This window comes from Heterodontus francisci, chromosome 8 (genome assembly GCF_036365525.1).
Source record: "Heterodontus francisci isolate sHetFra1 chromosome 8, sHetFra1.hap1, whole genome shotgun sequence".
Classification (NCBI taxonomy): domain Eukaryota; kingdom Metazoa; phylum Chordata; class Chondrichthyes; order Heterodontiformes; family Heterodontidae; genus Heterodontus; species Heterodontus francisci.
In genome coordinates, this window is record NC_090378.1 from 39,954,794 (window position 1) to 39,970,490 (window position 15,697).

General features: G+C 42.2%; 1 protein-coding gene across 5 annotated transcripts in view; it reads right to left on the reverse strand.

Moving 5' to 3' along the window:
• elovl8b (ELOVL fatty acid elongase 8b) overlaps nucleotides 1-15,697 on the reverse strand; it is a 52,486-nt gene that overhangs the window by 36,598 nt on the left and 191 nt on the right. The window contains exon 1 of one of the 5 annotated variants that reach the window (XM_068036996.1): nucleotides 15,601-15,623. The exons of 1 other annotated variant lie outside the window; for it this stretch is intronic. The gene's annotated coding sequence lies outside the window, so the exon portion shown is untranslated. Of the gene's footprint in view, nucleotides 1-6,540; nucleotides 6,629-14,543; nucleotides 14,780-14,879; nucleotides 15,097-15,600; nucleotides 15,624-15,697 lie in introns of those variants that run through there. 3 more of the 5 variants (XM_068036997.1, XM_068036995.1, XM_068036994.1) reach the window with 3 other exon arrangements.

Genomic DNA, 15,697 nt, shown 5'->3' on the forward strand with positions numbered 1-15,697 from the left:
CAGGAGGTTTAGAGAGGATTAGAGGAAAGTTTTTTTCACCCAGAGGCTGGTTGGAATCTGGAACACACTGCCTGAAGAAGTGGTAGAGACAGCAACCCTCACAACATTTAAGAAGTATTTAGATGAGCACTTGAAACGTCATAGCATACAAGGCTCTGGACCAAGTGCTGGAAAATGGGATCAGAATAGATAGGTGCTTGATGTCGGCGCGGACACGGTGGGCCGAAGGGTCTGTTTCTGTGCTGTATAACTCTATGATGAAATGGTTTCTGCTTCAATCACCAACCCTAGTAGTGTATCTCACAATTATCCAATCCTGTGTAAAAATGTTTCTTCTGCTTTGTCACCCCAAGTTACATTTAATCTTCTGTGACCCATCAACCACTGCAAACAGTCGGTTTCTCTCTGCCCTGTCCCACTCCATCATAATTTTGAACAAGTCTGTCAAATCAACCTGCAATCACCTCTGTCCAAATGAAAATAGTCCCATTTCCCCCACTTCTATTTTACCTATGACTCCTATTTTAGTTTTAGGTACAACTTTAGACAGGACTCCCTCTACCCCATATTCAAATCATTAGTGTGCACAGTCATCAGAAACAGCCACAAAGCAGTATACGTGGATCACTGCATACTTCCAACATTTGAGATGGCGACCTGAACTCTAACTTCATTTCTTTCTTCCTGACCAGTTCTTAATCAATTTTCAAATCTTCTGCTAGTTAGCCATTAATCTTCTGCAATCGTCCAATTTGTGAAGGGCTTTCTGAAAGCTCATGTACACCACATCTACTGCACCTCCCCTATATACCCTATTGACCAAGGTAACAAACATAAAACATTCCCCCTCACTGGTTGCAGTCTATGCAACATAGGTTCAAAATCAAATACCAGAAACAACTGTGAATCATCCCACACTCTTGAAATGCTAATCAGATGAGAGCAGGAGAGAAAGAAGGGGCAGGTTCTAACAGAAGAACCAAAAGCTTACTCAAGATGTATTGAAACAGAAATTTACTTCAGTGGATGTGTCAAGATGCAGGCTCCTAATAGACTTCACATAAGAACTTAGATTATTCAAAACAAAATTTCAACTCCTGACAGCATCATAACATGGAAGGGAAGAATTGGAATTTGCTCCATTATCACAGGAAAGCCACTTTTTCCAGATTACCTACCCCAAGAAAATACATTTGATCTAGTTCCTTACGTATAAAGAGAACTCCCTCATGTCTCCATGATGATTTTTTTCATTTTCTTATGTACTTACCAAATAAGTGATAGAAATGAGTCAGTTATTTTCAACTCAGAAAGTACAGGTCTGATAAGCTTACACGCACAACAGTATGCTACCTTATGGCCAGGTAACTTATTACTTACCATTTATTCAGACCACAAGCATAAAGATTGCTATCAAGTACAGTCACAATCTGATCAAAAAAAGGAACAAATCATTATAAGGCAGTATAATTAAAGGCTTGCTACCACACGGAGTAGTTACCTTGAACGCACAGAACAGAAACAGGTCATTCGGCCCAACTGGTCTATCCCAATGTTTGTGCTCCACACAAGCCTCCTCTCATCAATTTTCATCTCACTCTGTCAGCCTATTCTTCTATTCCTTTCTCCTTCATGTTTATCTAGCTTCCCCTTAAGTGCATCTATGCAATTCATAATCACATGTGTATGTCCAGCCTGCAGCTAAAATTTACATTTTCTGTTTTATGGGAAATAGCTTTGGGTACCAGAGATTATTACCACTCCACACCACATTGTGCCAAAGTGATAGAATGTTAGTGTGCTTGATTCTTCGTATGAGGACATCGAGAGCTCAAGTCATCTCACTGGGTAATGGGTTATTAAGTAGTAATTACATATATATCCACAAGGACAGCAGAAGTAAAACAAAGTCTCTCTCTCTGCCACTTGATCACATATTCCAATCGCCAGAAACAGGCAGAGACCTGTGGAGAGGGGGTCTGCCCATCTTCTCAAGCAACAGTACTGTCACGCACACCGGTAGTGCAATGATACAACAATCATGGACTAACTCTGAAGAGTTATGAAAAACGGACTGTCCTTTTAAAAAACAAAATTTACCTTTTTTAAAAAAAAAGTGAACAATGGTCCAAAATACCTTTTGCATATTCAAACTGTCTGCAAAGACAAAAGGACAAACTTTCAAAGCTAGGGCGACACAGTGGCGCAGTGGTTAGCACTGTAACCTCACAGCTCCAGCCACCCGGGTTCAGTTCTGGGTACTGCCTGTGCAGAGTTTGCAAGTTCTCCCTGTGACTGCATGGGTTTCCTCCCACCGCCAAAGACTTGGAGGTTGATAGGTAAATGGGCCATTGTAAATTGCCCCTAGTGTAGGTAGGTGGTAGAAGAATGGTGGGGATGTGGTAGGGAATATGGGATTAATGTAGGATTAGTATAAATGGGTGATTGTTGGTCAGCACAGACCCGATGGGCCGAAGGGCCTGTTTCAGTGCTGTATCTCTCTAATCTAAAAAAAAGATGTCAATGGAACCCATCCTACACCTATCCTAAAACATTCCAGAATTGAATGTCTTCTTCTGAAACAAAAGGAGGTGTGAAGTAGCCACATCCTGGGCCATTGTGCAATCACTATGGGGAAAGAGATGAGAAAGTCTTCTACCAGGTTATGGGAAGTGACACAGTTTTACCTTAAAAAAAAAGACAGAGAGACAGAGCTCACCCAGGATAGAGCAACATCTAACGAGTTGTGCTTCCAGCAAGCCAGGAAACACGTGTCCTGCTGAAAAAATCCAACATCTACATTATACAGCAATGAGAGCTAGAAGTAACCCACTGTCTTCAACAGAACCTTCAATCAAGAAAGGAATCTATCTCAGGCCTGCATTCATCTGGAATTTGATTCTCAAGAGAATTCAACAGGTTTACCATAACCTTCCCCCCTCCCCCCCACTCCCCCCCAACTGAAAGCCACCTTCCTTTTTCCCTTCTCGGTTTCCTCTTGTGTGTGCGTGCGAGTGAATGCGTGAGTGGAAGTGGTTGCGACAATTTTGGGAGAAGACATATTAATCAATAAACAATTGACTTTTTAAAAAAAATCTACAAGAAAACCTGTCGCTGTCGCTTTATCTGTAAAGTAAAACACCAATGGGCTAAAATTTAATACAAATACACTTGCTGCAGTCAGGTCGGGAGTTGAACTGTGGGAACCACCCATGTCACACCACATTGCGTAACAGTACTAAGAAATGAAGAATGGCATGATGTGAAAAAAGGCTGGAGAAAGTACAAACATTGCCATAAAAACAGCTAAATAATTAGACATTCTTGTCACCCGAAATTCAAACCAATTATACTGCTGAAATTCAGGCCTGGAGATGGGGTGCAAGAGTAGAATGTGACATTTCTCCACAGCATATTCGTGCCCGCTAGGAATTAGGTCAAGAGAGACTACATCCATTTTCTTTGCAGTAGGCACCAGGTAAAAGCTAAACTAGCCACCCACATGATATTGATGTTTGTGCATACAACTCCTATATAAAAATACTGTAAAACTGATGAGCTAATTGCTCATCACAGCAGAAAAACCCAATATATGCGATCAGGCAAGTGGTCTCAGTGGCAGATGGTTATCGAGCATCTCAACTAGAATTAGTACATTTGCTGTTCAATATATTCTAACTATTTTCCAGAATAATCTTTCACATTGCTCATACCCTCAACTCCTGAAAATAGGGAACAGACTATTATAAACACATCAGTACAAGCTCCCATCCACAAAATAGATACAAAATAAACCAGGGAAAACACAGCTCAATACAAAACAGGCAAATGTTTGTATAATCACTCCCTTCGTCACTGGAGAAAGAAATAACACACAAAGGTTGCCTGCCTCATGAGCCAATCAATTGAAAAATGACCAGATAGCTGGCCCAACCCCATAACTTAGAAAAAGGCAGCATGAAAACAAAGACTGCACAGGTTCACAGGCCAAAGAAAGCTGTGCAAATGCGGCATTTATCCAACAATTTTGCAGAAAGCATAACAAAATGCTGCACAAGTTATAAACATCTTACTGACTAACAGTAATTCACATTGTGAAGGGAGTATCCTCTTTGCATCTTATCTTTAGCTCTCACATCCAAACCTGAACACCAATCTGTTAAATCCGTTAGTATTGGCTGGATGCATTACCAGGCAGAAAAGTAAAAACCAATTCAGATAGGGAGAGAGGAGGAAACTGATATAACTAGGCTATAAGTATCGAATTTTAATTCTTTATTAAACAAAATTATTAAAACTGTACATTTCACTGTTAACAAATAAAATACTTGGGAGTCAAAATTTTCACCTCTCCTGTCTTGTGCACTGTTGATTTTGGCACAATAGGTTGAATCAGGCATTCTCTTTCACGACTTGCAAGCAGGTCACAATAACTTGTTTGAATCACTAGTTCTGAATGCAACATTGTACGGCAGTTATTAATATACAATATACTACAAATGGATTTTAGGGGCATGGTTACAAAAATTTGCCTTAAGTGAGGGCCGAGGATCTCATTATAAAAAGGAGCCAGCATGGAATAACAGATCACCGACAAAGTCTAGAAATAAAATCAGGCTGCTGCTAGCGCTGGAAATATGGCCACACTTCCAGCTTGCTACATTGGAACCTTAGCAGTGCAGACCAATTTCTAGGCCAGCAAACCTTTGGCAACGTATGGCAAGTCTTGTTGTCAATTGTAAAAAAGACAGAATCTGGTAATTTATGGTCTGCACCCGGAAAGCTTCAGGCATCACCATTCTAGCACAGGATATGAACCTTACAGCCCCCACTCGCCCAAAAATGGGCACTCCTGAATTTCTGGCCGCTGTTTCTAAGCCCCGCTTACTGTTAAGTGATGCAAATAGTCAGACGGCAATATAGTGCGTATAACTCAGGGAAGCTATTATGACAGGTAAGTACTTCAAAAATAACCATAAATGCCATTAAGACAACAAAAAATGGTGTTAAGCACAAACTTTTAAACTACATCAGAAATAAAAAATATGGGAAAAACAATGCAACAGGCAGAGGATGCAAAGGAAAAGAAAGGAAAGCTTGTTTAACCAGTTTTGGAAACATTTTCTAATTCTACTGCCAAATCACTCACCTATGCTTTTGTCACCTCCAGACTCAAATATTCAAATTGTCCCCTGGTCAGTCTCCATAAACGCAGCTCATCCAAATCTCTGCTGCCTGTATCATGTCCCACACAAAAGTCATGCTCACCCATCTCCCTAATCTAGATTGGCTAGCATCTAGGGCGGCGCAGTGGTTAGCACCGCAGCCTCACAGCTCCAGAGACCTGGGTTCAATTCTGGCACTGCCTGTGCGGAGTTTGCAAGTTCTCCCTGTGACCGTGTGGGTTTTCGCCGGATGCTCCGGTTTCCTCCCACCGCCAAAGACTTGCAGGTGATAGGTAAATTGGCCATTGTAAATTGCCCCTAGTGTAGGTAGGTGGTAGAGAATATGGGATTACTGTAGGGTTAGTATAAATGGGTGGTTCTTGGTCGGCACAGACTCGGTGGGCCTGTTTCAGTGCTGTATCTCTAAATAAATAAATAAATTATCCAAAAGCCTCCATTTAAAATTCCCTACTTTACGTAAAAACCCCATCATGGCCATTACCTGCCCTATCTCTACAAACTCCTCCAGCCCTTCAACCCTCTGGGAGCTCCAATCCTGGCCTTATGCTCCTCCCAATCCCTTCCCCCATGACTTGTTGCCTATGCCCTGGAATAGTCTCCCTAAACTTTCTTGCAATTCCACCCCTCTCCTTAATACCTACCTATGTGACCGAGCTTTTAGTCACCTGTCCTAACATCTCCTCCTTTGGGTCAATGTCAATTCTTATTCGATTATCCTTCTGTGAAATGCCGTGGGACATTTTCCTACTTTGAAGACGCTATATAAATGCCAGTATTTGTTGTCGCAATTAATAAACCTAAATTGGTACAATGTCCGATAAATCCTTTTTTGACAATAAGCCAAAAGGTTTCCCTCAGCTAGCTTACAACTGTTCACATAAGGAGACAGCCCCATGAAAAAACCTTAAAGATGGCACCAAGACATTTTTAGGAAGTATTCAAAACACGAAGAAGAAACTGTGAGGTCAAGTTATATAAAGTTTTTTGATCCTGGAATAGAAGGAAAGCAGTTCCCACCAAGCACAGCTGGTTTTGGGCAAAAAGATAAAGTTTGCTTGGAGAAGCAGTTGGTATGGCACACCAATCCAGTGGCAAGTGCTCGCAAGGTACAAGAAGTATTGCCATAGTTATTCTGATAATTCAAGTGGCTAATAAGAAAAAATAACCATTTGAATCAATCAACATAAAAAAACCAGCAAAATGGACAATGTATTGCAAAAAAATTTAAACAAGCATCTTGATGTTAAAAGACAACTATATAGTGTATATTTACACATATGGGATAAGCTAGAAGAAACTAAGACGATGCCCAACAAACCAGAAACACAGATAATTAAAAACTTGGAGGCATTACCTAGCAGTCGTTTGGTAGTGCAGAACGAGAGAATTGCTGAAAATAGAGACATGTTGTCGAAGCTTTTCATTTTGCATTCATCAGGACAACACGCAAGAATAACCAATGTAAGGGCAAACAGCAACTTATACTGCATGAGACGAGTGTGCTGATTGGTTGGTAAGTGAACTCTGATTGGTCGAGGCATTGTCATGGAGAATGCACCAGTTTATGGTGACTGACAATTAACTGCCAAACTTTGTTTGAAATTTAAACCAGGCAGCTTGACTGATTCTTCAGGGTATTGCCTTGACCAATGAACCAGCGAATGACTGTCACCTATTTTGGTCAGCTGAAACAGGCGCAATGTGTGTACACATTCTGTCTGCAAAGAAGAGTAATATGTAAGTAATATCACAAGTTTCATGTGCACAGTACAGGTCTCCACATTAATATGTAGATAGTGCCTAAAGGCTAACCATCCAACATGTCAAAGTTATACTTTAGATTTATTTAGCAACAAAAAGGAGTTGTACTAGGAAACTGTGTGAAAGAAAGACCTGTATTTAGATAGTACCTTTCATGACCACAGGACATCTCAAAGTGCTTTACAACCAATGAAGCAGTCACTGTTGTAGTGTAGGAAACACAACAGGCAATTTGCGCATCACAAGCTCCCACGAACAGCAATGCAATAATGACCAGATAATGTTTTGGTGATGTTGATTGAGGGATAAATATTGGCCAGGACACTAGGGATAACTCCCTGCTCTTCAAAATAGTGCCCAATAGGGCAGATCAACCAAAAAGGTCTGACCATAAAACATTTGGCAAAACCTTAAATTTTAACGCCATGTCCTTTACTTCACTTATAGCACTTTTTTATTCTTTAATGGGGTGAGCGTGTCGCTGGCTAGGCCAGCATTTGTTGCCCATTGCTAATTGCACTGGAGAAGGTGGTGATGAGCTGCTTTCTTGAACTGCTGTTCTCCATGTTGTGTAGGTACACAAACAGGGGTGTTAGGGAGGGACTTCCAAGATTTTCACCCAGCGACAGTGAAGGAATAGCGATATAGTTCCACATCAGGATGGTATGGGGCTTGGAGGGGAACTTGCAGGTGGTGGTACCCCCATGCAATTGCTGCCCTTGTCCTTCTAAATGGTAGAGGTCACATGTTTGGAAGGTGCCGATGAAGGCCCGGTGAGTTGTGCATCATAGTTCCCAAAACAATGTACCAGCAATGCAAACACACCCAACAAGGAATCCATTCGTTCCTGATGAGAAACTATTGAACTATATTATTACTGGACAATATTACAATATCTAAGATCAAGCTGCAGCAATGGAGAAAGGCGTTGATTTGTGTTCTCTCTTCCTCTCTGCTAAAAACAATTTGATTACATGAGCATATAAAAATCACCCTTCCAGCTGCAAGAAGAATGATCATCTTTTTTTGTATTCATTGTTAGTGGGAGTACATGTAGGGATGATTTATTGAACCCTTATGTTTTCTGAATCAATTTTGTTAAATTTATATGCAGGACCAACAACTTTCAAGTCCATTAACAGATCTAAATCAGAGATGCTCCATTCACCAGATATAACATTAAAAAATGATTCAATTCACGAAAGATATTCCAAATACATCAGAATTACTATTACACCCGACTTAAGAGCATTAAGCAACTACAGAATTTAACTTGCTTTTCTATAGAACCTGTAAAGTAGAAAACATCTCAAAGTCCTTCAAAGTGGAGAAGCAAACGCACAGCAATGATGAAAGAAGTTAGGAGATGACCAAAAAGCAAGGCTGAAGACAGGTTTTGAGATGGCTCTTAAAGGCAAGGAGGAGCAACAAGCTAGAGAGCAATTTTGGTCTTCCTATTTCAAAAACGATATTCAATTATTGGAGGGGCTACAGAGAAGACCTTGACGATTGATAGCAAACCTCAAGGGAATAACGAAAATGGAAAGATTGACAATCATGCATTTTTTCTCTCTTGAAAAGAGCAGATCGAGAAGGGATATAATAGAATTGTTTAGAACGATGAAAGGTTTGCACAAATTGCATCCGAAGTATGCGCTTCTGCCATATGCAGAATTTAGTTACATAGGAACATATCTACAAATAAAAGACAAGAAAATAGGAAACAAAAACAGAAATGCTGGAAATATTCAGCAGGTCAGGCAGCATCTGTGGAGAGAACAGGTCATGAAAGGTCATCAGCTTGAAACATTAACTCTGCTTTTCTCTCCACAGATGTGGCCTGGCCTAAGTATTTCCAGCATTTTCTGTTTTTGTTTCTGATTGCCAGCACCCACCAGTATTTTGCCTTTGTAAAAGAATAGGAAATGCTGAGGGAACTTTTTTTTTTATTAAAATGAGCGATAAGTATGTGGAACAGGTGGTGAAACAAGAAACCAGAATGGGTTTCAAGAAGGAACTAGATAGGTTCTTGTTAATAAATGGGATTCAGGGTTTCTAGAAGTGTACCGAGGGAATACTGCAGATAGGTGGGCTAAATGGACTGGAGGTTGTCTTCTGAAACTGCTATTGTTACTATTAACTTTTAAAGGTGGTTAGAGCTACATTTATCAATGTCAAATGCCATTTGACATGCATCTACCTAGATACTAAATCTATGAACCCATTCACAAGACATCAAAATTCTATGCAAGCCATCTTAGCAATATGTTACGGTTACACTGACACAAGGCGCCACAATGATGATCTCAGAAAAGAAACTTACTGAAATGCTGTAACAGACGTTTTTCTGCACATTGTTTTATTGTTAAATAATCGGTAACTGTTACCCTGGCGCACATCCAAATTATCCAGTGTCAATCCAACCTTTGAGACTAGGCTTCTTCCATTTCACCACCCATGACCTATTTTTAAAGATCATCAATTCAACCTCCACTCTCAGAGCTGATTAGAAAGACGTGTGCCTGTATAGCACATGACATTCTACTTAGTGAATGATCATCAAAGTTTCTTTAATAGCTTTATATTGACAGGGCTCATGACAATCATACCCAAATTACTTCTTGAAAAAAATAAAGTAGATTAAGCCCCGAGCTAGACAAGTAGTTCCAGTGAGATATCAACTTTCCATAAGTACGTCGTCAACTTCCTCATATGTTTTTGTATGAATATATTCCAATAATCTAATGAGAAAGAAAATGGCTGCACTTACAAAAGGAAGTGAATAGGATACTTTAAATAGTGCATCACCCACTGCACTGCTCAGCTGGCAAATATTCACTTAGTTATCTATGCTGTTCCTTCTCTCAAACACCTCACCTGTTTGTCTCATCATAAACACACCTCTTTCTTCGCATCAGGCAGGAAGTAATGGGTGACAGGGAGAAGTGAAGCACTTAAAAGTACTTGTAGTTCACCTGAAGCCTGCCACGCATCCCACAGTCAACACTATGTTATCTTCCTGTCATACCTATCCTCCTTTCCACCCATGCAGTTTCCTTTCACCCCTTTACTTTCCCTATCATGATTCCACAGCCCCACCAGCTGCATAGACTATGATCACTCCCACCTCATTGTCAATTTTGCTCTTTCCTTTTCCTCCAGCCTTATCTCCAACTACAACTACTACACCCTCACGCCATCTGCCTGACTCCTTTCTGTCAATTCTTCCACCATTAACCCTATGCCCCTTTAGTCAGCCCAAAATACCTCCAAGCACTTCCATTCCTGCCCTGTCATTTAGTTTTTGCCCCAACCTCTGCTGCATTCACCCCTCAACCCATTGAGTCGCCATTGTCACCTCCTTGCTTACCTGACCCAGTTTTATCTTTGCGCTCTGCATCTCCTCTCTTGGCTGTGCCTCCTCATTCTAAACTCAAGTCCTGCATCCCAGTATGGAGTAGTGTAATTTTAACAAAGCACAGTAAAAGCTTTATTATCCCCATGTGCCAGACCTGAGAGGAGCAGAATAATCAAAAATTCCAGTTAAATCAGGAGCTGTATGCAGAACTCCAGAAAAAAATGCGTCTGACTGCAGGGAGCAAGAACCACATAATAGCGAATGGGGAATCAGTCACCGAGGCAAGGTAGTATTTCCATCCGCAGATGGCAACTTTAATTCCGCGGTTTTTGGTGGTCCAACCCAATAGGTTGAGAAGTCTCCCAACTGGTACCGCTGGATGTCCCTTGAGCTCCCCTTACCACGAACCAATGCTAAAAGTTCAGCCTCAGCTTTGCGGATTGAAGAGACGGAAAGCGGTTTCTGCCTTTCCTGTTCTCACTCGGCCGGGCAGAGGTGCAGCCATGGGGCACTGGTACTGCCTGCCACACCTCACCGAGCCCTGTCACCTACCATTGTCCGCATGGAGATCAGACCGTACGTCTTGAAGTTATTGCTGGAGGACCAAAGGGTACCCAGGGCCCAGCATTGGGAAAGCATATTTTTAATTTTCCCTTAGTCCTTTGGGGTCAGTGCACCAATATACCTGTAATACGTGAGAGAATGCACTCGGGAAAATTTGGCCCGGGAAAGCTTTAGGAGATTTTTGAAATTCTGGATAATAAAGCTTGCCCGTAGGTAAAGTGCTGGATAACAAAGCTTTTATCATACATGCTTTGAGAGAGAAAAGTACAATTCCCTATGAAGACACTAGCAGATGATCAGGAGCTGGCATTGACCCAACAATGTGGAAAATTGCCCAGGTATGTCTTGTACACAAAAAGCAGGACAAATCCAACCCGGCCAATTACCATCCCATTAGCCTACTCTCAAACATCAGGCAAAGCAATGGAAGGTGTTGTTTACACTGCTATCAAGCAACACTTACTCAGCAAAACCTGCTCAATGATGCTCAATTTGGGTTACACAAGAGCCACTCAGCTCCTGACCTCATTACAGCCTTTGCCCAAATGTGGGCAGAAGAGCTGAACTCCAGAAGGTGAGGTGAGAGTGACTGCCCTTAACATCAAGGCAGCATTTGACCGAGTATGGCATCAAGGACCCCTAGAAAAACTGGAGTCAATGGGAATCAGAGGGAAACTCTCCACCCGTTGGAGTCATCCCTAGCGCAAAGGAAGATGGGTGTGGTTGTTGGAGTTCAATCATCTCAGTTACAGGACAGCATTCCTCAGGGTAGTGTCCTATAAAGGCCTGCTCGGGACTGCAAATGAAACCTGAACCCGACAGAACCCCATCCAAGCCCGAGCCCGACCCGGTCAGAGTCCTTCCATTTTTTCCCGCGCCCAACCTGACCATCAGTTAACCTACCTTCCGTTTTTCACTTTGTTCCTTACCTGCACAAGTTTAAAATAACTGTAACAAAACCACCTTTAAAGTCCAAAAAGTAAATTAACATTAAAGTCATTTACCTGAGGTGGCAATCGAGCATGTCCTATCCGGCCCGGCCCGACCCGAGCCTGAATGCCGGACCCAAAAGTGGGATCCGACCCGAACCAGACACGTCATCGGGTCCCGTCGGGTAGCAGGCCTTTAGTATCCTAGGCCTAACCATCTTCAGCTGCTTCATCAATGACCTTCCTTCAATCATAAGGTCAGAAGTGGGGATGTTCGCTGATGATTGCACAATGTTCAGCACCATTTATGACTCCTCAGATACTGAAGCAGTCCATGTCCATATGCAGCAGGACCTGGACAACATCCAGGCTTGGGCTGATAAGTGGCAAGTTACATTCGCACCACACAAGTGCCAGGTAATGACCATCTCCAACAAGAGAGAATCTAACCATCTCCCCTTGATGTTCAATGATATCACCATCACTGAATCCCCCACTATCAACATCCTGGGGGTTACCCTTGACCAGAAGCTGAACTGGACCAGCCTTATAAGAACTGTAGCTACAAGAGCAGGCAGAGGCTGGGAATTCTACAGCGAGTAACTCACCTCCTGACTCCCCAAAGCCTGTCCACCATCTACAAGGCACAAGACAGGAGTGTGATGGAATACGCTCCACTTGCCTGGATGAGTGCAGCTCCAACAACACTCAAGAAGCTCAACATCATCCAAGACAAAGCAGCCCACTTGATTAGCACCCCATCCAGCACATTCAATCCCTCCACCACCAACGCACAGTGGTAGCAGTGTGAACCATCTACAAGATGCACAGCAGCAATTCACTAAGGCACCTTTGACAGCACCTTCCAAACTGGCAACCACTATCAATTGGAAGGATAAGGGCAGCAGATGCTTTTTTAAAAAATTCATTCATGGTATGTGGGCATCGCTGGCTAGGCCAGCATTTATTGCCCATCCCTTCTCAAGAGCAATTAGGGATGGGCAATAAATGCTGGCCTAGTCAGCGACGACCACATCCCATGAATGAATTTTTAAAAATGGAGATGTGAGGTAAGGTGGACAGGTGGTCTAAGACTTGAAACAGCAGTGGCAGAAGTACACTCAGAAGCAAAGGAGACAAAGAATAGGCACCATGTTCAAGATGGGGAGGGGTGTAGTGCAGCAGCAAATGTAGAGGCAAAAGGTCTATGAAGGCAGCAAGAGGCAGTGAGTAACAACAGGAGCAGTGAGGGAAGTAAGTTAAAATTTAGACAAAAATTAAACTTCCATAACAAAAATACTTCACTGAAACTTATCTGCAAATTCAAAGTCAGACATGAGAATGCAGCAGCAGCCCCACCTAGAATCAGGAAGGTCAAACCTGGTAGATGAAGTCTGCCAGCCCTGAACTTTTACCTACTTTTTCCAAGGAGCTATCATCGCAACATTTGGGTGTTCTCTGTGCCTATTCCACATATCCACATGAAGGTGGGAAAGTTCTTGATAATCTACAAAGCACATATTGGTTTGGCATTTTGAATCACAGAATAGCATTATCTGTGTGCTGGTTTTCAATGCCTCTACTTTTCTCCCATTGGGATATGGAAGCCACTTATAGCAGTGTTAACACTGAGAAACCAGGGTGCAGATATAACTCTTGAAAATGAAGAAACCTGATAGAAGTCTATAAATCACAGAAAGTGCTGAAAATGCACAGCAGGTCTGGCAGCCTGATGAAAGGTCACAGACCTGAAACATTAACTCTGTTGCTCTCTCCACAGGTGCTGTCAGACCTGCTGTGTATGTCCAGCATTTTGTTTTTATTTCAGATTTCCACCATCCGCAGTATTTTGCTTTTATCTATAAATTAAGTGGCTCAATAGGGTGGACATGGGGTCATACATTATAAACGATAGCCACTAACAAATCAAATAAAGAATTTAGCAGGAACTTCTCGACAGAGCGTAGTGATAATGTAGAGACCACCACCACATGGAGTGGTTGAAACAGACAACACTGATACTATTAAAGGGAAGATTGCTTTCCTTCTCCCTCACGTATGTATCAAAGGTCATGAGGCAGAGTGGCAAGACATAAGAGTGGGAGGTGGCTTGTATGGAGTACAAACACCAGCATAGGCCAGTTGGACCAAATGGCCCATTTCTGTGGTCTAAATTCTAGTGTTATGAACCACTGAAGTCCCAAATGTAAAAGCACCCTATGTCTCAATTTTAAGCCATGGTCTCTACATCCAAGTTTAATATCCTGATCACACAATCATAATGAATAAAGTTAAAAATAAACAATTTCTTCTGCTCTAAGTCACAGAGATTTGAGCTCAATCTAGACTTCAGTGCAGCACATTGGGCAGCACAGTGGCGCAGTGGTTAGCACCGCCGACTCACAGCTCCAGCGACCCGGGTTTGGTTCTGGGTACTACCTGTGCGAAGTCTGCAAGTTCTCCCTGTGACCGTGTGGGTTTCCGCCGGGTGCTCCAGTTTCCTCCCACAGCCAAAGACTTGCAGGTTGATAGGTAAATTGGCCATTATAAATTACCCCTAGTGTAGGTAGGTGGTAGGAGAATGGTGGGGATGTGGTAGGGAATATGGGATTAATGTAGGATTAGTATAAATGGGTGGTTGTTGGTCAGCACAGACTCGGTGGGCCAAAGGGCCTGTTTCAGTGCTGTATCTCTCTATGACACTACACCTCAAGAATGCTTCTTTTTAGATTGGTAGCTCATCACCTTTATTCAGACTTAAACAGGACTCTGGCTTTATCTTCGCCCAGTGTTCATTGGTACAATTGCAATTCCTCTGTGATGTGATGGGTCCATGTTACCCAAGCCAGACTGCCATCCAATCAGTCAAAAGGTATTGAAGGGTGAGATTGTTGCTATAGGAGCAACTGAACTAGGTGGTTGGGGTGCAGAGTCAGAACAGCTATCTGAATTGTCTTCTCTATATACAGACTCTCCATATTCCACTCATGTTTTCGTTCAGAAATAAATTCATTGCCTCCAGGTTGATAACGTATACGCCACACATGAATGCTCAGCTTGTCCTCATCAGCCAACTCTTACCACTGCTCTTCCTAGTTCTTCTTCTAACGTGTCAAGTTTTTTCTTGTAGTCCCCGGACAGTTACTCATACTCCTCAGTATGAGTTTCGCATACTTTTTCTACTGTCTTTCCACGCTGCCTGAATTTGATTTCCGAGCCATACACGCTTTCCTCAGCAAGTTGTATAGCGTTTTGAGAAGTTCTGAGGTCGCGAAAAGGCGTTATAGAAATGATAGTTCTTCCTTCACCGAACAGTTTAAACGCGCCCGGCAGGATAAGGCTGGGCTGGCAGCATCTGCTGAGAGGTTCCAGCATTTCTTGTTTTTATTTCAGATTTCCAGCATCCGCAGTATTTTCCTTTTATTATATAAGGCTGGGCTGGAGCTGAACCCGTGCAGAGCGAACAGTACAACTCCATGCAGCAGGAAACTACCCAAATACTGAGACAGGATAGGCCTACACCGATCTCAATGCAGTTAGTGCTGTTCCAAAAAAAAAACTGAAATCGGAGTAAAGACCGATTTCATACGATTAGTCCTGATAACTCGGTTGAAGTTAATTTAACTCTGAAAGCCCTAAACATTAAGACAAACTAAAAAACATATCTCCCCACCACCCCCCCAAAAAAGTTTCACCTTTTGCCAATATTGCCCCAAATAAAAACTTGGGTAGTAAAAAGATTTGCAAAACATCTTTTATATTAGTTCCTGGAGTCTCGGGGCGCCAAAAAATGTATTATTACCGATTTGAAGTGAATCTTTTGCACAACATTCAACAAGTGATGCAATCAATAACGGACGATGCCACGCCTCGATGAACAAAAGGCGGTTACAAACAAC